At 39.9% G+C, this 26,327-nt stretch overlaps 1 long non-coding RNA gene across 1 annotated transcript in view; it reads left to right on the top strand.

Moving 5' to 3' along the window:
• LOC122234962 overlaps positions 1 to 1,578 on the top strand; it is a 37,255-nt gene extending 35,677 nt beyond the window's left edge. The window contains exon 3 of the long non-coding RNA XR_006212976.1: positions 830 to 1,578. This is a non-coding gene — a long non-coding RNA (uncharacterized LOC122234962). The remainder of the gene's footprint in view (positions 1 to 829) is intronic.
• Positions 1,579 to 26,327: the final 24,749 nt, after the last annotated feature.

The raw sequence follows: 26,327 nt of genomic DNA, 5'->3' as shown, positions 1-26,327 counted from the left end.
TTTTTTTCCCCTGATGACTAGAGACACACAGAATCCAGGAGCCCCCCTGAGTCATTTGTGGGGAGAAGGGACAAAATGAAGCATTAGTCTGAGGTGCAGCTGTTCCTTAGAAGACAAGAAATGAGTTCATGGATCAGGGCGTCTGAGGACAGGTAGAGGACAAAGCTAGCAGCTTATGCTGTAGACTGTGATCAATCAAAGTGGGGTAGAACAGTCTGGTCCACTTCAGACGCGGCGTTTTCTTCCCAAGGAGATCCGGGCTCCAGATTGGACTGATGCATGGTCCGGCGGGAGGACTCAGGCAGGAATTGCAGGGAGCTGCAGGGGAGCGCAAGGACTTGGGACAAACGGTAATGGAAGGTCCCTTCCTGAAGACAGTTGGGCACAGCGATCACAGGGACTGTCCAGAGTGTCAGGTGCCAAGAGCCAGTACAGGGAGGCACACGCAGGTTGGCAACAAAGAACCTACAGCCGAGGTCAGCAGAATCGGAAGCCCTGAGCCTTTCAGAAAGGGGAGGTATCCACACAGAGGATGCGCATGCGAGAGGAAACGTGGAGGACGCCGGGCTTGCGTGGGTGGGGTACGAGACCACTGCTCAGGTTCAAAGGCGAAGAGACAGGATAGACCCTGCATAACTGTGAGCAATTCAGTCCCCTGAACCCCGGTTTTCTCACGGAGAAGATGAAAACATGGCACTGGCCAACCTAAACTATAAGCATCAAACAAACTAATGGGTACAGACAATTGTATTAATAGTTTTTAAAGATAGTTTTTGTTATGCGCCAAGCAGTGTGTTTTACACATTCATCTCCTCTATTTCTCCAAAAGCCTAGTGCTAGCATATCCTTGCTACAGCCCTGTGAGGCGCAGATGCTTCCTATCTCCATGAAGGCCCAGAGAGAACCTGGATAATTTGTCTCCGTCACACAACTGGTAAGTAGCAGAGCCAAGTTTTGAATCCAGGAACTGACGCCAAAGCTCGAGGTCACAACTACTAAGCTGCGCGGCCACTCGAGTCCTAACCGGTGCGACGGTCTGTCACAAGGGTCTGCGCAGGAGGACGGCCCCGATGAAGAGCTCCTACCGTTTAAATGCCTGTCGTCAAACAGGGTTCATGAACTATCTGAACAAACCTGTCCTGGTAGACACACGTCCTGCCCTTTTCTTGTCTTCCTCTGGGTCTAAGAGGAATCATCGCTGATACGTGTTTCTGTCAGTAGCAAAGACCGGATGCTGCAACACTGGCCCGTGACTTTCCGTTGCATCAGATGGAACACTGGTGGTCCTTTTCCTCTCTTCCATCACCGTCATGGAATAGCTAACGGGTAGAGGCCGGAACAGCTACCGCTGAGAATGATTCACATCTGTTACACCAACACCTTGATCTGTTAAAGAGTCACCAACTCTTTAGATGACCCCTAAGACACATCACACACTGAAAGTATATGAAACTGTGGTTTAGTGGGCTCTTCCTATCAGCTCCAATAAATGTGCAAAAGGCAAAAAACACGCGTTCTAAGGTTTGATTCCTCGACATTATCACAAACTTTAAAATGTGGATGTGGAATACAATCGGATGTTTATACTTATCCCCACTGCTGTTACTTGCACACGATAGATGTTAAAGCACAATACCCCTTCCACCTTCCCTTCTCTGTATCTTGAGGGTGGAAACTATCGAGCATTAATTTTGATATCTTAACACAGATACGAACACCTAAACACGGTCCAGCATGTGACTTATACACACACACAGTTTAACGCACACTAGTTCCTTCATGCAAACACACACACACTAACACATCACCGCATGACTACAGAATCACACCCACACATAGTGTCAAATATATATAGCTCCTCGGGGCACCTGGGTGGCTCAGTGGGTTAAGCGCCCAACTTTGGCTCAGGTCACAATCTCCCAGTTTGTGGGTTTGAGCCCTGCATCGGGCTCTGTGCTGACAGCTCGGAGCCTGGAGCCTGCTTCAGATTCTGTCTCTCTCTCTCTCTGCCCCTCCCTGGCTCACACTCTGTCTGTCTACCTCTGTCTCAAAAATAAACATTAAAAAAAATTAATACTCGTATATAGTTCCTCAACAGAGGATGCCACTCTGTCCTCATTCTTCTCTCTCTGCATGCCCCTCCCATGCTTCCTCAAAGGCTTCCTCATCTTCACACACCGCTCTTACTGTTGTTCCTGTTTTTTCCGCTATGCAAGGTGCATATGTTCATTCATGTATTTATGGAGCACATATTATTAAGCACCCAGTGCCAGGCACTATGCTAGACACTGAAGCTATGAACAAGTCAGACAAGTTGCTGTCCTCACAGAAGATGCATTCGAGTGTCAGGAGGCAGAAAAGACAAAAGTCTGTAAACAAATACCATTTCAGAGCATGGAAAATGGAAGGCGATTACCACCTTTGGAATGAATTTTTCCTTCACCTTTCATTCGTTTAACTACTATCAGGCGTTTGTCATCTTCCAGAAAGCAACCAAGGGCTGAGGTGAGATGGTGAGAAAATACAGAATTCAGAAAGGGAACTCACAGCAGTTCAGAAAATGCAGGGAGAGCTGGAATCAGGTGCATCCTGCGTGTGAAGAGATTGAATCCTTAACCATAGACGTGTGTGCTGAGAGGACTCTGTTCAAACCCAGGGGGCCGGAGGTCGATCCATTAGTCTGTGGAGATGTTAACGGCAGAGGCTTCCGTGGCATCAGAAGCTGAAGTGTGAGTAGCGGGTGATGAGGAGGAAGTGACCATAGACCACTCTTAGGAAGTTGATGTTCAATAAGACAGGAGATTTATGCGGAGGCCAAATGAAAGGACGCTTTTCTTTTTTTTTTTTTTTTTAATTTTTTTTTTAACGTTTATTTATTTTTGAGACAGAGAGAGACAGAGCATGAACGGGGGAGGGGCAGAGAGAGAGGGAGACACAGAACCGGAAGCAGGCTCCAGGCTCTGGGCCATCAGCCCAGAGCCTGACGCGGGGCTCGAACTCACGGACCGCGAGATCGTGACCTGGCTGAAGTCGGGCGCTTAACCGACTGAGCCACCCAGGCGCCCCTGAAAGGACGCTTTTCAATGTGGGTGAAATCTCATATCTGTAAACCAGGAGAACGTGTCCAAAGGAAGGAGGACAGGGGAACATAAAGGAAAGAGAAAGGGAGAAGAGCCGCCAAGGAGGAGGTCACAAAAATGTTCAAAATTTGAATGGATGCAACGGTTCCTCTCCTTGAGACTGGAGGAAAGGATATAATAAAGATTTGCATGGTTGTGGGCGCCTTTAAGCCCCAGGGGAGAGGAATTGAGGGAGAATGAGCAGTTAGCACCCTTTGTCTTTTGAAATGGTTAGTTGAGAACCCAAGTCCTAGAGGCAGACTTCCCGGGTAGGAATGTCTCCAAATTGCGTGGGACTCGGGCTGGGCTGCATACTCCGTCTCCCTGTGCTTTGGTTCCTCATCTCTAGAACAGAAAGGCTGTACCTCCCAGGACGGCCCTCCCAGAGCCGGTGTGAGAGTGTGGTCCGGTGATAGGTTACCACAGTGCTGGCTTGAAACAGCAAACACAGACTATTACTACTACTGTTTTATTGCATATTATTCACATATTTGTTTATATACTTACTGTTACTGTAAGAAAGTTAAACATTTTGTTAGTAACTCGTGATTACCCCCGAACTCCAGGTTCACATTCATCTCTAAACTCCAAACTCGACATCTAGAACATTCCTCACACAGTTGTGTTTCCTGTATCACAGACACAAGTTCTAAATTTAGACCTACCCCCAAGGCCACTGTCCTTGAAACAAAAGCAAACTGTGCTTTTGGCGTTGCTGGGGCTCAACATTATTAAAAGGACACGGATAACAGATTCACAGCACCCTTCTGGTTTCATTTTTGGCAACTTGCTCTTCATTTGGAAATAATCATAAAATTAAACAGCATCCACTTGTAATTTTATAGCAATCGCTCGCATAGCCTTTGCCAGGTTTCCCATAATAACTTCATGTATAATTAGTATGTAATCTTCAGACATAAATAACACTCTAATTAGTCTGTAATCTGTAATTATAATACACTTTGAGGCAAGGTGTGTATACGTGTGAGTGTGTGTATGAGTGAACTGAGGGAGTCTCAGAAACATAGACTTTTTAATCAAATAAAAAGGATTTTGCGGATTTCGTTTGTAAACTATTTCCAGTGCCATTAAAGAATAAGTGCTAAACCTGCTCAGTGAATTTCTGTGTCCTCACATTATACACAGCAACAGTTAGATTGACAAGTGGCAAGAATAAGTCTATGTATTACTGGTCATGACTGAGCGTGTGTCTCATAGGCACAAATATGCAAAGAAGAAATGGCCTCTGCCTGTATAACAGCGATATTCAGCGTAGATGATAGACATGACATCATTCCATAATTTAAGTATTGTTGTAAAAGCTTTTTCCGGATGAAGAAATATTTAGAGATCAGTAAGCAAAGTAGTCAAAAGTCATAAAAGTTGCATTTGAACCCAAAGTCTTTAGATCGAAATCATATATTCTTGTTGCACCACCATTTTAAAATGGGAACCAAACTATGTGCAAAGCGTGTGATAAAGACACACTGGCTCGCACAACCCAGTCGTCAACCTGTGTCTGGAACCCACTATACAGGAGGGAGAAGGAGCTGGGCAGCTCTGCAAGAGGGAGGAGAGAAGGGGAAGCAGGGAGCGAATACAAAGTCATCTTTTTTTTCAGGTGTTTACCGGAAACATTAATGAAGGAAACACTGGGAGAAACAATTTTTCTCATTTTGTGTCAGAAAAGAAAAACATCCTGCTGTCAATTAACAAAATCTGAGATATGAAAGTCTACAGATAAAAAGGATTAAGAAGGAATTACATGTGCCCGAGTACAGCTAAACTTCCCCTAAAAGAGCCAGAGAATGACATCAAAAGAGGACAATGTGATTAAGGCGGAGACAATATTAGATTAATTCTAGACCGTGTTTAATTCCCAGTAGGTTTTGGTCAGAAAGACAATTCCATTCCAGAACCGGCATCTGTTCAATCCAAAGGATATTTCCAAGGGAGGATATATTTTCGTAAACCTCTTGCGGTTTGCCTTTTCTATGCTTGGGACCATAATTAGGTGGAATCATTTATTTGTTTGCACTTTTCTGGTTGTCATGATCACTTGTGACCTTATAATGTGAATCTTGGTTTTTTAGGAAGTTTGAATTTCAGCCGTAGCTTTAGCTGTGTAAGCCATAAACATAGGCGGGTGAGTAATACCTTTTAATAACATTCGCATCAATAAAGTTTAGCACAAACACACCTGGTATTCTTCACATAATATAGTACTTGTTGGTTTGTAACCTAGGGAGGTTCAGAGGTATAGTCTGAAACTAGTCGCCGTAGGTGGAGGGCATGGAGAGACCAAAGAAAGGCAGATCACTCCAGATAGGTTGGTGACAGTTTTAATAAGCAAGGAAATTTATACTTAAGATGGAAACTTCCATCATGGGCATAAAATGAGTAGATCTCAGCAACTGCCCGCCAAATTGAAGTTTATATTGAGGCCTTAACTGGATTCAGTCATGTGAATCATCCAGATGGTCTCTACAACGTATCACTATCTCAAGGCTGTATGTTTGGGGCCCCTTCTGGGGGTGAGAAGGCGAGCAGAATGCACATTCAAGGACACAGAACGGAATGAGGAGCCTCCATTTACCCAGATTTAGCTCAAGGGTCCACCAATGGTTGATGACATACTCTTGATGACCTCTCTCAACAGTATCCTATGAATGTGTCAAGCGTAAGAAAAAAACCAGTTGTTTTCCTCTTTAGGATGATTTTAATATGCCAGAATATGGATTAAACTAATCTATACAATCATTCAGTCAATAAGATACTTTTGAGTACCTTCCACCTACTTGGGGGCTAATGTGCACTTCTGTCCTGCCCATCGCTATGAAATTCCACACTTAGAATACGAATATAGCTGTGGATAGGGGAAGAGTAGACAATAATACACAATGAGATATGTAAAGAACATCAGGTGTTGGCATTCAAGCACCACTTATAGGAGTTTCTGAGCAGAGTCATAGGATTCAGATTTAAAAAGGTGAAATGCCAGGGAAGGGATCTGAAACAAAAAATTCAAGATATCACTGGGGGGTGGGGGTGGGAGTCCCCTGGGACCTCTTTTCTGGGGACATTCAGGATGGGCTTTATGACCAATGTGTAGACTCTTGACAAAGGAAATTGAAAGAACAGTAGGAAGTAGATGGGATCCAGTGAGAAGACTGGTTTAGACAAGTTGTACTCTCTGAACCAGTGAAGCTTGATTGGGAAGCCGGCAGGCAGACCCAAATCTATCAGACTGTATTTGATAGCAAGTGCCAGAATGCAGCTCAACTGACTTAAATTAGGGTCTCACATGACCAAGGAGATCACATCTAAGGTTTGTTTCAGACTTAGCAGAATTGGGGAACTCCAGGGGTATTTCTTCCTCTCTTTTTATTTTACTCTCCTCATGGTGACTTTATTCCCAGGAAACCTTTCCCTGAGGAACAAATGGGACTGTGAGTTCCAAGATTGTGTTTTACTGGCTTTGATATTCCAGAGTAATGAGAGGACCTCTTTCCCAAGTGTTGCAGCAAAATTTCTGGGCTGTTCTTCCATTTGCCTCCATCTTGAATTTGGTTCCCAGATACTAGCCCATTACTGTTGCCAGGAGGATCCTATTGCTAGGATCCAATGCTGATGGCACCTATACCATGTGGGCTTAGTGTGGAAGGATCATGGTTACTAAAGGCAAACCAGGTACTGTCACCAGAAGAGGAGGCAAACGCATTCTCTGAAGGGATCATCAGACTTTTCTCTCATGTACGAGTACACACACCTGCACACGCACACACACACATGCACGTACAACCCTTAGGCCATAAATATGATTGCAAATTCTCTGCATAGGCTTAAGAAAAACATTAGAAATCTAAAAGGCAAATGGCACGTGGTAAAGGATGAATGCAGAGAAAAGAAAATACAGATGCTTAGTTGCGTATGGGAAAAAAATGTGCTCAAAGGAGTGAAAATTAGAACAATAATGGGGAACCATGTTTCAACCCAATCTAACAATTGTTCTGTGAAATGAATAGCTCGTATAAGTATAAATTATGGCTGGTTATTTTGGAGCATTTTATACTTCAACCTGTGTCAATACACTTAAATATATATATATATATATATATATATATATATATATACACACACACACACACACACATATACATATATATGTGTGTGTGTGCATATGTATATATACATATATATGTATATACATTGTGTGTGTGTGTGTATATATATATATATGTATATATATATAGTATTATTGACTTTTGGAAGCTAATTTAAGGAAATAATACAAAAGAAGAAAGGAAACAATACATGAAGATTATTTCAGTATTGCATACAGTAGCAGAAAATTAAGGACACATGAAAACAGGGAGGAATTGATTTCTTTTAGAGTATAAAATTATCAAGTTATCTTGAGCAAGACATTCAATCTCTCTGAAATCTAATTTTCTGATTTATAAAACAAGAAAAATGCTGCATGTTTAATAGTATTTGTTAAAAAATAATGGATTGATAATGTGGGTAAACTACCTAGTACAGTGAATATGGTTAGTTGGGAAATTATAGCTTTTATTATAGCTAAAATCATAATTCAAGTTGTTTTATGTATCACCAAGAAGGAATTCCATTACATAATGTTAAGTAAAAGCACATCAGCAGAATAAATGCACACAAGTAAACAATTGAGGGATTTCTCATTATCGTCACTGTTGTGTTAGGGTAGATAAGTTTATGATTGGCTTTTCCCCCTCCACTTTCCAAATTTCCCGTGGCCCTATATTTCATGGGGTATTTGTGACTCTTGGAATAACTGATGTATGTGAAAGCAATTTACAAAATGAATAGTGTCAGACTAGAAGGAAAAGTGATGATGGTGATTATTTTAATGAGGTGGGAAAGACAGGGGACTTGCAGTATTAAATCAGCATGTCATGATAAAACACAAACGTGTTTGATTTTTAAAGTGAATATTTAAGAGTTTGTAGATGTCTCCCAGCCTTCTTCCAGAGAAGAGGGCTCTGGGAACAGCAAGTACTGGCCAGGTGGTGTACCAGGGTCTTTTGCAGGGCGAGACGATGGAGTTGCTCAGCCTTCTCTTGTGAAAGCTTGTCTGAAGGTAGATTACTAAGTCCAAACATTAACCAAATGAGACCTAACTGGGTTATAAATCTAGACAGATTGGGGAACAAATGAGGCCAGAGTGTGAGCAAATTCAAAATGGAAAGGAGAAAGTGAGAATTTGTAGGCAACAGCTCAAGCTACCACTGGCTTTATTTGAAGCACGGATGGCCATGAGCATTGACAAGCCTCAGGTCATCGGAGGAATAGACCAGAGAGTGGGTCCTGAGTAGATAGAGGCTGACCACTGGAGACGTTCAGAGGATCTGGATCTGACTGGCTCTGCGAGTGGTTAGCAATATGGCCTCAGATGAAAGTTTGATCTCTCTGAACCTCAATGTTCTCAGACATAAAATGTGGCACAGATGTCTACCTTCCATGCACGGTTGCATGGAAAAACTGAGGTAATTATTGTGGAATACTCTGTTGTCACCAAGTGGCTTTGCCCAGAGAAGTATTCTGGTGAATAAAATATAATCCATGCAAACATAAGTAACTTCTAAGTGGCCTTAGTCCTTCACTTTCATATATATACGAAATATATATGTGTATGTATTTAAATCTCCATGAAGGGAAACCATAGTTCCCTCAACATTTCTTAGAAACATCTTTTCCTTTTAATACGTACTGGTCTCACTCCTAAGCCCTGACTCCACTGGGCTCCTTTTGCTTTCTACCGCTGTAACGTTCCTCCTGATTCCTCTCAAAAGTCCAAGAATCAGTCTAAACAAACATGATCTTCCTTAGAATATAATGTTGAGGAGAATACAGACAACAATATTACAGGCAGAGATTTCGTATGTCAGGTAAATGTGCTAGTGCTCGGTGTATAATAGTCTCCATAAATAGCAAAATTATTATCATTGCTAGTTTCTTGACTTTTGGAAAGCCCATTTAGACCCTTGGGTTGCACTGTTCTTCTCTGATTGGTGGGATAATGAGATATTTGTCAATGGGCTTTAAAGAGAATTATACAAAATGAGCTATGCCATGTTCGTCAACTGGCATATATTAAAAATGTTTCTATGATACATCTACTTAATAAGATGAAAGAAATAACATTTGGACTAGTAAATTATTTACTTATTATACTCAAGATTCTTAATCAAATACTCCTATTTTTTGCTTTGAGTAACTAATAATAATGTTATGCATATGGACTGGTGATTTTCCGTACATAATAACTGTTAATGTCATTGTTATCTTAGCAATGAAACTTGATGTTGTTGAAATCTCTGTGTCTCTATCACTGTCTTTATTTCTTCTACATCTTAAGTAATCTAGTGACTATCTTTTGTTTTCTACTGTCAATCCAAATACCTACATACCTATAATATCGATAATTATAATTTTATTGAACATTTAGTGCACACGAGACACTTTGGTGAATGGATTATAACATTTGGGCCTCACAAAACTTTTCCCAGGTGAATAACGCCATTATCCACATCTTATAGATGAGGCCTGGAGAGAGGATGAAGCTTAGCCAAGATGCACTTTTTGTAGGAGACAAGCAAGAACTCCAGCCCATGCATTTGCTTCCGGAGTCTCTTGTCATTATTTGTGAATATTCACCCCCTCCCTGAGTTAGGTCCTTATGGTTCCAGCCTCAGCAGTCATGAGAACCTTCCACGTGGTCTCTGCCTCCATTCTGTCTTGTACTATGTGAATGAGACTTTTTAGAAGCATATCCAACAAGTCCACTCCCCAACTTAAAACACTTTGATGAGTGTATCAACAGAATAAGGTCCAGTCTTGAGTGTGCGACCCACCAAATCCTCATAATTGCTCCTGGCTACCTTGTGTACTTCCATCTCTCCCCTTAGCCCTATTCTGCAGTTACCGTAATTGATAGCACCGCTGGAATATTCCTTAGTATTTTCACGTCTATATCTTTGATTATCTTTGCAGAGTTTGTTGTGCTGTTCTGCTTGACTCCTTTTCCCACCTAGAAAAGTCTTTGAGGTTCCACTTCCTCAGCCAACTGTGAATATTTTATACCCTTCCTTCAACGAACTGAATACTTCTTCATTAAAACTGCTAGTGTGCTTTTTTTTCTCTTCTTTTATAAAATCCAGGCACTGTGACATGTGGTGCCCGCCCCACGTCTGAGCTGTTCAGTTGTTTGATACAGGGCTTTATTTCTCCTCATAGCACAGAGTTTGTCATGTATTGGACGTTTAATAAATATTGCCTTATTAAATTATGTAGACATAGCAGAATGAGCCGAAACTGTCATCACTGCTATCAAGGGCTGTTAAGTTATGTGAGGTTCAGAAACAGACTGTTTGGACAGAGCACTATTCACACCACATGACTGAAAGCAGGAAGCAACGTGCCAATAGTCAGGGTGATAGTTTTGTGAGGAATAAGGCCAGTCGGGTTGGTAGGAAGGATATGGGTCCTCCATGTAGTCTGCGTGAAACTTATAAGGTTAAGTTAACTGCTTCTACTAAAAAAATTCATTTTAATGGTGGAAAATTAAGTTTCCCTTCGTATGTTTAGGAGAAAATTTGCTTCTGTGTCACTGGCAGAGAGAAATAACGTTGGTTGCCATGAAATCAGGAAAAGCTTAAACAGAAAACTCCATTGGGCATCCTTCAGAGTAGGAGGGGAAGAATTTTCAAGATGTAAGAAGGGACTAGATCCAGGTTGCTATTACCTGGTGGAGAGACGTTGGCAGATCTTGTAGAAGGAAAAATGTCTTCCAGGGGCCAAGGAAAGGATCAGGAGCTGTGTAGGAGCTCAGCAAAGTGGTGGCATTCAATTTTTCTCCTTCCAAATATCTACAACCAAGAGAGCAGATTAACTAAAGAAAACTTCCTGTAAATTTAAATTAACTTAAACAAAACTACTTAAACGTTACATTATATTTAGAGAATGCCAGCAGGGGGCGCCTGTGTGGCTCGGTTAGTTGAGTGTCTGATTCTTGATTTCGGCTCAGGTCATGACCCCAGAGTCCTGGGGATTGAGCCCCACATCAGGCTCCGTGCTCAGTGTGGATTTTCTCTCTCTTCCTCTGCCCCTTTCCCCTGCTTGCACCCTCTCTTTCTTTCTCTCTAAAATAAAATAAACAAAATAGAGAATATAAGCAAAGAGGTGTTCAGAAAGATCACTTTGTGGTCTTATGATAAGTACCAACTAATAAATTATAAAGCAAGAGACATATTTGGGCAGCAGTTACAGTCCAAGATCTAGAAATAACTGATTCCCTTAGTTCTTGTCTCATTGTCCTAGAAGAACATTGAGAGACAAACCCCGTGGCCAGAAAGACATGCGTCGTGTATGAAGACGTGCTCCCTGTGGGTCACTCACAGCCTCAATAGCAGTAGCTTTGCGTTTTATTCCTTGAACAGGAATACATGGAATCATCTAGCACTTGCATGGATTTTATAAGGTGCATTGTGATGGCAATTAAATAATAAAGATAGGAACATCTCCTGTACTGATTGTCTCCTATGCCTAACACCGTGATAAGATCTCCCCTATAATATGTCCACCCTTTATAAGATACTGTAAATGTAAACTTTAGTATTCTCATTTTGTAGTTTAACAGATTATGTTACAGCGTGTTATAGAGCTTACTGAAGGCTAATTTTTTGTAAGGTGGCGGAATTGATATTTGAATCACAGGCTCCAAGGTCCATAGGTTTTCTTAACACAGAATCCTTCCAATACTAACCTGTTCTCTGATGGTTCATGAATATGTACATGTACACCAATAAAGAGGGGGAAACCATTGGTAGATTGATGGAGGAAGTGAGGAGAGGAAGTAAGTTTTCTGGAACTATAAACACGGAAAGGAAGGAAAAGAAGAAAGAGGATGTAAATAAAAGAAACAGGATAAATTTAAAGTTACCAGCTAAGAACCCAGGTTTCTCACCAGATGGTTCCTAAGAATAAAAGGCCTAAAATGACTGAGAGAGGATTTTCCGTAAGGCAGCTAGGTCTCCTAAAAATTCTCAGCTCAGTAAGTGCAAATCAAATGTAAAAATAGACATTTTCCATAACATCCCCTATGTAATCTTGTACATTTCAAACTTCAGAAGAAAAATGGATAAAACTGAACAGATGTGTCAAAATGTATGGGCCTAATCTGGTGCAGCCATCACTGAGACGGGATTTGCTGGTCGGAGCTCAGGAACTTCTGTTTGCCTTTAAAACCATTTTTTTATAACCTTGTTCACACACTTTCTTTGTCTAGACCCAGAGTGCCTTGCTGCCAGGGATTATGATTGCTTCTCAGTGCCCACCATGCCTGAGCTAGTGCCCAGCACATAGCTGGTACTCACGGCTTCCTATCTTTCTTCAAATCTGGCCCCTGCCATAGACAAGCGGTAAACTCATAACTCTACCCCTCTTTGTCTCAGTTTCCGTGTTTGAGTTTCGGTAGCAATGATAATAGCTGTCTCAGAGAGTTATTGCCTGCAGTGTTTGAAATAACATGTAAAAATGCATAGCACAGCAGCTAGCTCCATATTGAAAATAGACTCAAGGCTAGGGCTTTGAGAATATGTGGAGGTGAATACGACACTTTCCTGATTTCAAAGAATTTATAATTTAGCAGGAGGAGAAGGCAAATTTAAAAGAAGTTAGTACAATAGGATGAGCTTTGAAGTCAGACATTGAATTGAAACCTGCTTTTTCCACTTGCTGTGTGATCTTAGAATATGACTTAAAATCTTTGCACTTCATGGTCATGTTAAGTAAAAAGAGCCCATAATACTTATCTCAGGGAGGTGTTGTCAAAGGTAGAGATAGCATGAGTTGTGAACTTTGCAAAACATGTGGCATATTGTACTCAAAAACAGCATGTGTGATGGTTAGTAATTCAGATAACATGAACTCACGAAAGCAAGGATCCAAGAACACGTATAACAAATGTCAGTGGTGGGGGGCATAAATATATATGATACTGAGATAATTCAGAAGAACGATGCATTTGGTTGGAGAGAGAAGAACATGAAAATAGTACGATAGGATTTCAAGAAACAGAACATGGGGAAAATTTCAAGCAGAAAGAACCTCTTGAACAAAATGGCGGGTTCAGGACAGTTGGCATGTACCTATACAATAGTAGTTCATTTTTTTAACACAGTGTACAATGCAGGATAATGGAATAGATTGAAGCTTTGATTTAAAAACGAAGGGGATTGTATTGAGAGCAGGAACAATGGGTATTGAAACTGTTTTGGAAGGTCTAGAGATTTCAAATGTCAGGAAATATACTGGGAATAAGAAGAACAATTAGAAGAATACATCAGCAGCCCAGCTGGCAATGATTAGGAGAGTTATGACGATGGCTAGCATTATGAGTATTTACTATTTGACTGACACGCAGTATTTTATTTTATTTTTTTCAATATATGAAGTTTATTGTCAAATTGGTTTCCGTTACAACACCCAGTGCTCATCCCAACAGGTGCCCTCCTCAATACCCATCACCCACTCTCCCCTCCCTCCCACCCCCCATCAACCCTCAGTTTGTTCTCAGTTTTTAAGAGTCTCTTATGCTTTGGCTCTCTTCCACTCTAACCTTTTTATTTTCCTTCCCCTCCCCCATGAGTTTCTGTTAAGTTTCTCAGGATCCACATAAGAGTGAAACCATATGGTATCTGTCTTTCTCTGTATGGCTTATTTCACTTAGCATAACACTTTCCAGTTCATCCACGTTGCTACAAAAGGCCAGATTTCATTCTTTCTCATTGCCACGTAGTATTCCATTGTGTATATAAACCACAGTTTCTTTATCCATTTATCAGTTGATGGACATTTAGGCTCTTTCCATAATTTGGCTATTGTTGAGAGTGCTGCTATAAACATTGGGGTACAAGTGCCCCTATGCATCAGTACTCCTGTATCCCTTGGGTAAATTCCTAGTAGTGCTATTGCTGGGTCATAGGGTAGGTCTATTTTTAATTTTTTGAGGAACCTCTACACTGTTTTCCAGAGTGGCTGCACCAATTTGCATTCCCACCAACAGTGCAAGAGGGTTCCCGTTTCTCCACATCCTCTCCAGCATCTATAGTCTCCTGATGTGTTCATTTTGGCCACTCTGACTGGCGTGAGGTGATATCTGAGTGTGGTTTTGATTTGTATTTCCCTGATGAGGAGCGACGTTGAGCATCTTTTCATGTGCCTGTTGGCCATCTGGATGTCTTCTTTAGAGAAGTGTCTATTCATGTTTTCTGCCCATTTCTTCACTGGGTTGTTTGTTTTTCGGGTGTGGAGTTTGGTGAGCTCTTTATAGATTTTGGATACTAGCCCTTTGTCCGATATGTCATTTGCAAATATCTTTTCCCATTCCGTTGGTTGCCTTTTAGTTTTGTTGGTTGTTTCCTTTGCTGTGCAGAAGCTTTTTATCTTCATAAGGTCCCAGTAGTTCATTTTTGCTTTTAATTCCCTTGCCTTTGTAGATGTGACACGCAGTATTTTAAATGCAGTATTTTTTACGCCTTCCCATTATATACTGTTTTAATCTGTAGTTTGCAAAAGAGGAAACCAAGGCTGAGAGAGATTGAGTTAAAGCTCTAGGCCAAATATCAAAGAAGGCATTTTGGGCCAAGCATTCAAACGAGACTTGTTTCCCATCAAAATCCGTACTCTCAGGTGTTTTCACACTCTGGATTATATTTTAAGATTCTAGATGGAGAGACCGGTTGAAACAAAGGCATAGTCATGGGGGAAATCTCTGGACTTCTAAAAGAGGTAAACTGTTTTATGTTTGCTTTTGTCTCCCTGCTGTGGAGCATAAACTCCAAAAGTTAAACACAAATTTCCCGCATAATGTGTTTGTTGAATGACTGAGTGAGTCACTGTACGTATTTTCTGCCGGTCCTGATGGGTGTGGAGGATACTGGCAATAGTCGTCAGGGTCTCTTACCCAGCTAGGAGTTCTCCTATGCCATTATGCGGGGGAGGCACAATACCAGATATGTCCTTAGAGAGTGACATGGCAAACCATTCCATGTCTATCTTGTTCTTAGAACCCTGCAGTGACTCCCTATTGTCCCCAAGATTAAGTTTGACCTCAAGAACATGGCGGAAGAGGCTCTTGTGCACTCTGGTTAGGCTTCAAGACTTAATTTCCTCTACTTTTCCCTTACTCCAGAGCCCAACACACTGATTCCGTAGATGTCACTGAAACGTGTCACACTCTTTCATGTTTCTTTGACTTTTTATTTGTTATTTCTTTCAGCTGGGGTACGTTTACACATTTTCAGGCTCTTTGTACCTGCTGCCTCCATATGGACTCTTCTTAGGACACTTTAGCTCAGAACACATGGTTAGTAGCTTCCCTTTTTCAGCACACGGTGCCTTTTCCCTCCACTCTTCTTTCCCACTGTATCTGAAGACCTCTCTTCTGTTTCCTCAGCCTCCAGAACCACACACAGCCCCTGAAAATCATATGGAATAAATATTCACTGAATTGAGATACTTATATAGCATTGAATACTAAGAATTTAAATGCACTTGTTTTCCTAAATATGTATTCTCCATCAGACCATAAACTAATTGAAGATAAGACAAATACGTTAATTAACCTGGTATTTGTAGTTTGCAGGTACTTGGAGCCATTTATTCACTGAATGCATGAAAACTATTCTGCCCTAAGGCATAACCCTGCTCCGGATGTACTGTTCATTCACATTATCTTACCACCACTGCAATAATCATCACCGTAACACTGCCATCAGCCTTTCTCCACCAACTCCACCAACCCCCCCAAATCACCATCACCAGGCCAATTTTATTTGGATGCCAAACTTTAAAAGCTTTGTGATAAGATATAAGGTTGAAATCTTGGCTTACCAGTTACTATTTGCATGATCCTGGACAATTTCTTTACCTGTAAAGGGAAAATAATGATGTCAATCTCCTAGGCATACAACAGTCACTAAATGAGAAAGTGCTTTAGGTGCAAATGCTCAGTGCAGTTCTAAGAAGAGAGGAAGAGAGGGGTGAGTGCATGGTATTTACCTCCTTCTTCCTCTGTTTCAGACCATACTCACTGTTCAAGTGGATGAGACCATACTCACTGTTCAGTGTTCATACTCACTGTTCAGGTCCCTTCCCAGACTAACAGAGTAGGACAGTAAATGTGCTTGTGATAGTCACAGTGCCCATGCATTAGAGATGTAAATGAGGGGACACATGAAAGAGACTGTAGAGGTCGAAGGGGTAGGAAGTAAGCTCTGCTGAACCCCGGGTAAGAAGATGAGCTCATCATTTTATTGCCTTCTCCTTAGAAGAGCAGAGAATATAAATGATGTGTAAGAGGTCCTTGGTTGCATCTCACTCAAGACTATCTTTAGCCTGGAGATTTTTCTCCCTTTTCAGCATAGAAATATTTATGGCTGAAATACACTTTATCTTTGTAACATGGCAAAGGACCCCCCCCACCCTTCCTGTAATCTGCTGGCGCATCAGAGACCACAGAATCTAGAACATAGATTCAAAGGTTCTGTGAACCTTAGGGTCTTCACATATGAATAAGCCCCTGCGTTTTCTCAAACTAGTACTTCTTTTTAAAAATTTTTTTAATGTGTATTTTTTGAGAGCGAGAGAGACAGAGAGACAAAGTGCAAGTGGAGGAAATGCAGAGAGAGAGGGAGACACAGAATCCGAAGCAGCTCCAGTCTCCGAGCTGTCAGCACAGAGCCCGACGCGGGGCTCGAACTCATGGACCCCGAGATCATGACCTGAGCCGAAGTCGGATGCTCAACCGACCAAGCCACCCAGGCATGCCTCAAACTAGTACTTCTTAAGAAAAGCAGATGCTAGTTTTGCAGCAATACGTTGAAATCTCACATTTTCTCAAGACTGGAGGCACCTGAGTCCAATGTTTCAAAATGGGAATGTTCAAGCCCTAGACTATGTTTAAGGAGAAGGGAAAAAGGAAAGGGATGTGCATGTCTTAATCGCAAAGTGCAAGTTCTCTGTTCATCCTTTGCATGTGATGTCTGCTCACCCTTCATAGCCCACCATTTCTGCCCCCTTTCAGGTGCAACACTGAGATTCTGAGAGGTCAAATGAATGTGGGGTCCCAGGCCAAGTTTATCACACCAAATCTCTGCATTTTTGTCTTCTCCATAAAAGGCTATAAATCTTTCAATGGCTTAGTCACCAACAATGAGACCATGGCTCTTCATTGAGAGAACCATCACCACTATGACCATTGCCAACATTTTGAACTTGTCCATGTAATTTAATCACACAGGGCATTAGATGAAAAATCTACAAAATAGGAATACAATTAGTCCTTCCTCAAAGTATCATTGGGAGGATAAAATTGAATAATACACATGAAATTTGATTTGTTCATTGACTCTCATTTAGGAAATGTTCAGTAGATGTACTTGAGTATGGCTGGATCATAGAACAGACATATGGCTAGCTTCTTAAGAAGCTGCCAAGCATTTTTCCAAGGTGTTGGTAGACATTTCTGTCAGGCCCATATCCTCACCAACATTTGGTATTCTTAGCCTTTTTGATTTCAGCCCTTCTAGTGAAAGGCAAAAGGCATGTTACTGTAGTGTCAATTGGCATTTTCCTGATGACTAATCATGGTCAGCAACTTTCCATGGATTTCTTGGCCACTCATTTATCTTCTTTGTATAGCATATATTCAAACTTTTGCCCAAATTGTATTAGTTTTATATGATGAAATTACAGAACTGCTTCACGTATACTGTATACATAATGCCTCAGTTTGTGTTCTTCTATTGATTTTCTTAAGGGAATTTTTGATAAACAAAAAGTCTTATTACAACAAAGGCAAATTAATATATTTTCTTTGTTTTTAATTTTACTCATTCTCTCTACCTCCCTCCCTTCTGGTAGTCAGTTTGCTTTCTGTATTTAAGAGTCCCTTTATTTTTTTGCTGTTTATTTATTTTGGTTTTTTAGATTACACAAGTAAGTGAAGGCATTTAGTATTTTCTTTCTCTGTCTGGCTTAATTTACATAGCATAATACCTTCTAGGGTATATATTTCAATACTAGAGATTTTTTAATGTTCTAAGATAGTGTTGCCTGCCCTAAGCTTATCAAGATACTCTTCAGTATTTTCATTTAGGAACTTCTTGGTTCTAGCTTTGAAGTTTAATTTATGATGCATTTCAAATTGATTTTTTGTGCATGGACTGAGTAGAGTTTAAAATATTTATTGCAGATAAATGGTAACATATGTCCACAAAAAGACTTCTGCAAGAATATTCATAATATGGCCAGGAGTCAGTAAAAGAATCTGTCCACCAAACGGAAATGAATAAATAAATTCCATATTCATGGAGTGGAATAGCACTCACCCCTGAAAAGGAATGGGCTGCTGACTTGTGAGACAACATACGTGAATGAAGGGGAAGAATACTATGCTGAATAAAAGAAGCAGGCACAAAAATAAATTAACGTCTGATGTCATTGATGTGACTTTCAGGCACATAGAAAACCAGCCTTCAGTGCTGGAAGTCAGAAAATATGTAATTGAGGAGGCAGAGTTAATTGACTGGAAAAGGTCTTCAGGGAAGTTTCATTATATATCATATTTGGGTAAGGGGTACATGGGTGCATTCATCCTTTGAAATCAACAAGCAGATAAAATCCATACATTCCATCTCAAAAAAATAAGGCAAATTAAATAAAATAGGAGAGGAGGGACTGGTTACCATGGTTTTCTGTATCAAGTCACCAGGTGATAGGAATCCGGCTACCAACACCCCTCCAGGCCAGAAACCCCACCTCAGTCCCACCCTCCCCTTGCACACTCGTGTTGCCTACTGATCCCATTAGCTTCTGAAAAACTATAATTATGAGTTTCTTTTATTTGTGAATTTGTCTTGGAGGAAACTGAAGCTCAGAGAAGTTAAATTGTCCAAGGCCTCAGAAATGACATTTCTTAAGCACTAAAATCCAGGTGTGCGTTTTTATATGATGTTTTATATGATGAAATTGTAGAACTACTTCACGTATACTCTATACGTAATCCCTCAGTTAGTGTTCTATTGATTTTCTTAAGGGAATTTTTGATAAATTCCCGAGCAAGGGAGGGCTTTCAGAGTCCACAGGAACAATTTGCATTTTGGAGGGAAGGTTCGAAAGAGTCTGATTGTTTAAGAACAGAGCAAGTACTTTCAGCCCTTCAAATTTCTACACATATCAGGACTGAAAAGCTTATTAATTCATACCAATTAGAGGCAAATTAGGTTAATTTACTGTGGATTAAATATGTTTTTTGTCTCTGTGTCCCAAAGTAATAGGGAGTTTGGTGTGTTTAATTTTACTTCCCTCTTACTTAATTTATATATTATTACTTCATAAATAGTGATTGGTTCATTTAACATTTATCAAATATCTAATGTGTGAAAATCCAAGATGTACTGCACAGAAAATAATATATAAAAATGGAAGAGAGAAATCCATATTCAGCATATATTTTGTTTAAAGTACTTTCTACCTGCCTAGCTTCATTCAGAATATATAAGATAATACTTCATTCTTTGAGCACTTACAATTCAGTTTTTAGGAGACTTTTCACAAATTTCTTTTTAGTTACTGCATAACCTTCACACTGCTTTATCAACATTTAGAAAGGTTTTAAAGTAGCCAGCCCCCAAAACAAACAAACAAAAAAACCCAACAAAATAAATTGAATTGACGGACAAACAAAGCGATTCCTGCATTATTCAACAGAAATCAGAGATATCTGAAGAAATTAGGACAAAAATAGTCGTAGAAAAATGAAGCCAGAAGTAGTCTAGTCTGCAAAATGTTTTCAGAGTTTCCCATAAACTTGGTGTTGTTTGTCAGCAAATTTTGTTCTGACCTTACTAGTGGTCCCTTGAGAGAGGGACATACAACATGCTGATGTTTCACTGTTTTCACACCTTAAAAATAAAAATGGCCACTTATTTTTACCAGTGAAAGTTGAGTTTATTTGGGAATATAGAAAACTGCAAGCTGGGACTAAGAAGTTGTGGCAAAACCACAGACAAGCCTAGAGAACAAAGGAGAGGTACCCTTTTTTAGGGAGAAAATGGGGGAAGTCAGAGAGTGTTGTAAACTAAAAATCTGTTGGAGTAAATTGGGAGTTAGGACTATAGTGGCTTCTCATTGTCTGAGCTGTCTGAGCTGAGGTGGATGGGAAGGACATAAGGAAAGCATTTCTTCAGCAGCCTGGGATAGTAAAGTGGTGTCTACCTGCAAGGTCAAAGTCCTCGTGAGGTCAAGTTCGTCTCTTTCTGTTGGGTCTGCAGTTGACTACGAGTGGTTGTGCGGTTTCCCATTACTAATTTCCACATCATTTCATTAAGAAAAACAGCGGTTCAGCAGAAAAAAAATTATTACCAAGACACTATCTCTTAATAAATGGAAGACTGTAATGCAATGAAAAATACTGACGTTTATGTTGGGAAGAGGAATTTTTTTTTAATTAAAGTTCTTCAAGAAGGTATACAAAATAGCACAAATGCATAAAGCATGGTTAGTAATCCCAAAACATGTTAGCTATGGCTCACATCAATTGCAAATATTAAGAGAAGGATGCTTTTTTTACCTACTCTGGAAGAAGAGACACACTATACAACTTTTCTTTAAATCATCTGAAAAATGGCAGCTTTGATGATCATTGGACACTGTTTGCCAGAATTGGTAGCAGAAAGGAAGAAATGTCTTTCTTTGCAACCACAGGGTCTTAAAGTTCCACCATGACAGAAGGTGGCTCCGGGACAGTTATAACAAGGGTTAAACTGAGAGAGACGCACAGACCTCTGCTTCTGGTTACAGAGAACTAAATTGTATCAGATTCCCAAGGAGAACAATTTGATGAGCCAGATACAAAATTTTAGAAAGCATGCATGTTTGAAGACACCCCATAGCTAACCAAGCTTGCAGGGAGTGAAGGGGGAAAGTCCTAAAAGGAAAGAGAAAAAAAAAAAAAGGAAATATAGAAAGATTATCCAATATTGTATGCTAATTTTCCACACAGGGAATTTACTAATTCATTAGCACTGGCTATATTGAGAAGTAGAGCAGAATTAGGTGAAAAGCTGAAAAACTAAGATAATCCAGTATTCTAACAGGTCTGTGAAGATGCATGTTGGATGACAGGATCAACCAGGAAGAGGGTCACTAATAGTCACGTGGCTTTCTAAAGGGCTACATGTGGGAGGAGAGGGTGAAATGGAAATGAACAAGCGTTAATAAAGATTGATCCCTAGGGGCACCTGGGTGACTCTGTTGGTTAAGCGTCTGACTTCGGCTCAGGTCATGATCTCACTGTTCGTGGGTTCAAGCCCCACGTCGGGCTCTGTGCTGACAGCTTGGAGCCGGGAGCCTGTTTGGATTCTGTGTCTGTTCGGATTCTCTGTCCCTCCCCACTTGCACTCTGTCTGTATCTCTCTCAAAAATAAGTAAACATTAAAAAACATTAAAAAAAAAAAAGATTGATCCCCAGTTTCAAATCAGATCAATCTCAGACTGGATTAAGGTGATATACTCCTAGAAAAGGGAAAAATAAAAGCTAAATGTGGGAATATAAAACCATCTAGAACGTTAAATAATTGCTAAACTATTTCATGGCACTCAATTAAAAATTAGCACACATACTAGAGACAAAAATAAAATGATTTAAATTGATAGGAGAAAGACATTAGAAAAATACTCAGGATACCTATGTATTAAAATTATGAGACACAAGAAATAAAATAAATATGATCTTATGTTCATGAGAACAGATGATTTGATGGACAGTGTCAACAAAAAATAAGAACAGTAAAGACAGAATTATATTGGAACTCCAGAAAGTAAAATAATTGAAATAAAGAACTCAATACAAAATATTAGTAGAGATTGATATGATTGAGGAGAGGATTATTGAACCGAAAAATAGGTCAGCAGAATATATAGAAGACTAAGATATAGAGAGGTGAAAAAAGGATGAAAATGCAGAAGAATTTTTTATTGAAATGATTTAAGTGAAATCTACAAAAATGGAGGGAATTGTTCCTTTCATGAATTAAAAGCCTTGGTATTCTAAAGACTTGGTTTTCTCTAATCTGGCCTATCAACGCATGAAGTTCCATTCAAATTCTCGGCGAGGAAATATGAAGGCCAAGCAAATGAAGACAATTTTGAATAACAATAAAGTCATTTGTCATACACTAACGGGCATCAGTTTACAAAGCCTCAGTAATTAAGACAGTTTTTTATTGGCATCGGAGTAGATACATGGATTAATAGAAAAGAAAGGAGAGCTCAGAATCTACCCTTATACAACATTTGATGTTTACAATGGTAAAATGTACATAAGCAGGGAAAATATTCTTCCAATGAGGGATTCTGAATCAATTAATATTTGTACAAAGGAAGATAGAATTTGGCTTCTATCTCATACTTCAAACATTGGACACAATACAATGCCTGTGAGCAGTAGAATGGATAAACAAATAATACAGTGGAATATTATGCAGTGATGTAAACAAATAAACCACTGCTATCTGCAATAATATCAGTGAATATCACATTATTTAAAAAGTCACATAAACACAAAAAAGTACAAACCTTTTTCTTCAATGTTTATTTATTTTTGAGAGGGAAGGAGGGGCAGAGAAAGAGGGAGACACAGGATCCAAAGAGGGCTCTGCACTGACAGCAGAGTCCACTGAGGGATTCGAACTCAGGAACCATGAGATCATGCCCTGATGATCATGAGATCATGAGATCATGACCTAATATATACACACATATATATATACACATACACACACACACACACACACACACACACACATATATATATACACAGATATATATATAAATATATATCATATTATATTATGTATCAGAGAAAACTAATCTATGATGTTAAATTTAAGGTAAAATTACTTTTAAGAAAGTGATGGTATAGTGACAGGATAGTGGTAGGCATATTTCTGAATTATTGCTGATATCCCAAATATCCTATTTCTTTACCTGTTGGATGGTGGTTACACAGGAGTGTTTACTCTGGAAAATGCCTTATCTTTACACGAAGATTTGTGTGCACTTCTCTCTTTCTCTCTCTCTCTCTGGGGCATGTATGATTAGCTCCTTTTGAACCACATAGATCCAAATAGAACAGGGCTACACACCAAAGAAAAGCTCAATAATATTTTTGTAACTAAGCATAACATTTTTTATCTGCATTCATTGACACAGAATTAAACCTGTAAATCTCATCTAGAGAAATACTCAGAGGCGGTGGGGCAGTGATAAGGTAGAGAGGAAGACTGTGGAAGGAGATAAGAATGTTAAATTAGAGAAGAAAAAGTAAAAATCCGTGTATCTTATAGTGAGTATGTTCTTTCTGGCCCTGCCATTGCCCATCTTACCCACAAGTTGTGCAGTCAGGTAATGGAAAATCAGAGAAACATGGTCTTCTCTCCAACACTCACAGCACATCAAGGCCATAATCTTTTTTTAACCAGGATTAAGTGGTGTACACTTTATAATACTCTTTAAATATAAGAAAGTTTGTATTTCCTTGAATTTTTAAAAGAGGACTTCAAGAATACATCTTGAATACATCAATAAAAATCTGTGGATAAGATGTCTCTTTCTGGGAAGTTGGAGGAGATGCACACTGTTCTCTATTCCCCTTGCTAAGTACAACTAAAAAACCCTGGACATTATATATAAAACAAACACTGAAAACTCTGGAAAGTGGAAAGAAGAAAATTTACTAACTTATGGAAATTAAGACCCGAGGAATGACACAATAAAGGAAAGAAGAAGTGGAGAGAAAGAAAGAAAGAAAGAAAGAAAGAAAGAAAGAAAGAAAGAAAGAAAGAAAGAAAAGAAAGAAAGAAAGAAAGAAAGAAAGAAAGAAAGAAAGAAGAAATGGAGGGGGGACAGAGGAAAGAAAGGAAAAAAGGAAAGAAAGGAAAGGAAAGGAAAGGAAAGGAAAGGAAAGGAAAGAAAGAAAGAAAGAAAGAAAGAAAAAGAAAGAAAGAAAGAAAAATGGAGGGGGGACAGAGGAAAGAAAGAAAAAAAGGAAAGAAAGAAAGAAAGAAAGAAAGAAAGAAAGAAAGAAAGAAAGAGAAAGAAAGAAAGAAAGGAAAAGGAAGGAAGGAAGGAAGGAAGGAAGGAAGGAAGGAAGGAAGGAAGGAAGGAAAAGAAGGCAGGGAGGAAAGGAAAGAAAGATGCCCAGTTTTTCTACCTAAAGAACCAAGAAGGGGCAGCCTTGCAAGGTAGATGACCTTTCCACAGTACTCTCTCTACTTTAGGCAAACACCACTGAAAAACCGTGCCTCACCTCCCCTCATGTAGCAAAGGCCCAGTGAAGAGACTAGACTTCTACATTCATCAGCCAACCCAAACATTAAAACCTATACAATTAACTCAACGCGGATCACAGAGTTAACTTTCAATCATGAAACTAAACCTTCAGAAAAACCCAAGAGAAAATTCTCAGGATGTAGAAAAAGACACAATGTTCGTAGACTCAACACCTAAGTCATGACCCTTTCTGAAATCCTCATAGCTAGATCCTAGGGAAAGTGAGCAGAAGAAGAAATGGAAGAAGGGAGGGGAAAGGAGAGGGAGGATTGAGGAGAAGGAGAAAGAGAAAAAGAGAGAGGGTAGGATAGGGACAGGGAAAAGAGAAAGAATTCCAGAAGGCTAAAATTGGAAGAAACAACTAAATATAGTCAGTTCATTGAGCATGCAAACATTCATTCATTTATTCAACCATATAGTGTTAAATTAAGGGTCCTGCCAAGGTAATGTCAAAATTTTTGCAAAATTTGACACATGTACTCTTATAAATTACAGATTTTCTTAATCAAAAAAGAGACAGTTATTTTGAGGAGAAAGTTAGGCAATTTTTAAAAAGATAAAGGAAGAGCCAATGGCTTGTTTGGGGAGCTCTGGTACCCAGGCTGTAGACTTGCATATATAAATTAGCATAAGTTAGGACAAAACAGAATATAAAGAAATGTGGGTGGGGCAGGATTGTTCGCCAGACAACAGTGTCAACTCAGCCAGGAAGCTATAGAAGTTGGGGCTGATTTGGGCTGCAAGTGAAAGGAAAATCAAATAGCAATAGGTTACGGATGATGGCACCCTCTACTCAGCCCAAAATACAACCCAGACTCACATCAAACTTACTGAAGGAACTCAAACTCCAGGGTCTCTCGGTGTCATGGGAATCTCTCTATAAAGTCTGAATCTGAGTCCTTGCCAGCTAATTAGCTTCCAGAGAAGAGCACAGACTTCTGGTAGAGATACCTGAGTTTGACTGTTATTTGGAAATGCTGATTCCCTAAAATCTTACTGGGCTGTGAGTGCGTTGGTCTATTTCATGTGGAAATAACCACAACCAAAGATGCCACAACACGCATTTCAAACACGGGAACTTCTGCCTGTTCGCCGTGAACCTCCCTGTTTGGTCCATTCTTTTCTTACTTTAGTGGCTTAAGATCATTTGAAACAATAGGCTCAGATAGGAAACACACTGACTCAGTGCTGGATAAAATAGATGTATATATATATATATATATATACACCCAATGGAATATTACTCAGCCATCTAAAATATATGAAATCTTGCCATTTGCAATGATGCGGGTGGAGCTAGAATGTATTACGCTAAGTGAAATAAGTCCATCAGAGAAACACAAGTATCATATGATTTCACTCATGTAGAATTTAAGAAACAAAACAGATGAACATATGGGAAGTGGGGAGGAAAGAGAAGAGAAACCACAAGAGACTCTTAATGATAGAGAACAAACTGAGGGTTGATGGAGGGATGTGGGTGGGGGATGGACTACATGGGTGATGGGGACTAAGGAGGGCCCTAGGTGGGGTGCCTGAGCAGGTCAGTCAGTTAAGCTGCAGACTCTTGATTTCAGCTCCGGTCATGATCTCATGGTATGTAAGATCGAGCCCCACATAGGGCTCCATGCAGACGGTGCGTGGAGCCTGCTTCTGATTCTCTCTCTCTATCTGCCCCTCCCCTGCTTGCGCTTACTCTCTCTCAAATTAAATAAATGAACATTTCTGGCTACAGAGTATTCCATCGTTAATACTCTCAGATATATACATTGT

The sequence above is a fragment of the Panthera tigris genome, chromosome F2, assembly GCF_018350195.1.
Source record: "Panthera tigris isolate Pti1 chromosome F2, P.tigris_Pti1_mat1.1, whole genome shotgun sequence".
In the NCBI taxonomy this organism is placed as follows: domain Eukaryota; kingdom Metazoa; phylum Chordata; class Mammalia; order Carnivora; family Felidae; genus Panthera; species Panthera tigris.
This window is presented reverse-complemented; position numbering and strand designations above follow the sequence as displayed.